This window comes from Nannospalax galili, unplaced genomic scaffold (genome assembly GCF_000622305.1).
Source record: "Nannospalax galili isolate Female #2095 unplaced genomic scaffold, S.galili_v1.0 scaffold596, whole genome shotgun sequence".
NCBI lineage: Eukaryota > Metazoa > Chordata > Mammalia > Rodentia > Spalacidae > Nannospalax > Nannospalax galili.
The window spans coordinates 2348002-2349727 of NW_008340140.1; the positions used below are offsets into that span (position 1 = coordinate 2348002).

General features: G+C 46.6%; 1 protein-coding gene across 1 annotated transcript in view; it reads left to right on the forward strand.

Moving 5' to 3' along the window:
• Positions 1–1726, forward strand: part of Bcas1 (breast carcinoma amplified sequence 1) — a 172846-nt gene that overhangs the window by 33574 nt on the left and 137546 nt on the right. The gene's annotated exons all lie outside the window — the stretch shown is intronic.

A 1726-nucleotide genomic window follows, 5' to 3' on the forward strand; every position in this document is an offset into this window, starting at 1 on the left:
ATTAGTATAGGCCTCAAAGTATGGCTGTTAAACATCCAAGGTTAGTTCTACCAGTCTGGTACTTTTAATTACCATGAGCTACATAGATAAAGCTTAGGCAAAAACCAAACATTTTCAGATAAACCTTGACTGGATATATTATGTTCTTTGAGCTAGTTGTATGTATAATTTGTCAGTAGTTTTTAGACTAATATGGTTCCCTCTGTTTTTTTAAACTAGCTAGGCATTATGGTTCCCTCTGGTTTTTTAAACCTCTCTCACTGTCTAACCCCCCCACCACGGTTTCCCCATTTTTCCCATTTCTCCGTTAATAAAACCCGTCTCCTATGGTCTCTCCTCTCTTCTTAGCTGCAAAGCCTCAGGCTCAGTCCTCTAAGTCTTAAGTCTTTCCACTATAAAATGGAGTGTTGGGGACAGTTTAAGGGTTCTCTGAGATGAGGTGTAGCATAGAGGGTATGCCTCCTGAAGTATGTCTATTACCTGCATAGATCAGAGTTCTTTAGTGTCTCACTTAGCCCTCTTCTCCTTATTCATAGTAATTTCAAGTTCATAAGGATTTTCAAAGAGGACTTGGAGAGGGAGAGAGAGCAGAGTGTCTGACTTTGGGAGCAAGTCTTGGGGTCAGTATTGTGCTGCTCTGGCCTGAAGCACCTAGCTAGTCTCTCTGAATGTTAGGGAGAGGGGCCACGGGGAACCCAGAGGGCAGAAGGGAGATCAAGGAGCTGGCAGAGCAGGACCTCAGGGCTTCCACTCAGAGAAGAGCCATGTGGCCTCACACCTGACACCCGACTATTTGGGGAGAAGGATGCTGGCAGTGAGGGGAGCAGTGGTTGAAAGCTGGTCTTAGCCTAGTTGGGCCTATAGAGGGGTAGGTGGACTGGGGAAGAGCCACATTTTGGGCAATAGTCTAGATCTAGAACTTTTCTTTTGCACACACACACACACACACACACACACACACACACACACACAGACTTTGTACCACAGACAGTTTTCTCCCCTTTATCACAGGTGAAGTTAAACTAACGTACTTGGAGCCCAGGACTCTTCATGGGGACTTGGGATAAGGCATATGGTTTGCTTGTGGGGGGGGGCGCTGATGTGTGGGTACGCGTGTGCAGGTCAGAGAATACAGGTATCAGTCCTCAGGCACTTTCTATGCTTTATTTGAGACAGGATCTCCCACTGACTTGAACTTTGCCACACAGACCAGGCTAGCTGGCGCAGGAGCATCTGGGGACCCTCCTCTCCTCCCACCTCCATGCCCTGAGACTGCAGGCACTTGCTACCACACTAGCATTCCACGTGGGTTCTGGAGGTCTGAACTCAGATCTTCACACTTGCAAGGCAAGCACTGTACTGAGACATTCCCCTACCACATGTTTTTGTTTTTGTTTTTCCAAGAGACCCCTACAGACTAGACAACTGAGCAGTTCACTGCTCCCCACAGGACATGTCTCTATCATGTAATCCTGGCTAGTTTCTACCCCAAGCCCTTCCCTAAGCACTTAGGGATGTCGACAGCATGTACACATGCCCCTTAACCTTCCAGCAGAACCATCTTCTGAGAAACTCACTAATCACATCAAGTGAGTTAAATCCATCTTTGAGTTCGGTCCACATGTAAACTATTATCTGCCTTTTTTTTTTTTTTTTTTTTTCTTTTTGAAGCAGGGTTTCCCTGTAGCCCCAGCTGACCTGGAACTCACTATGTAGACCAGGCTGG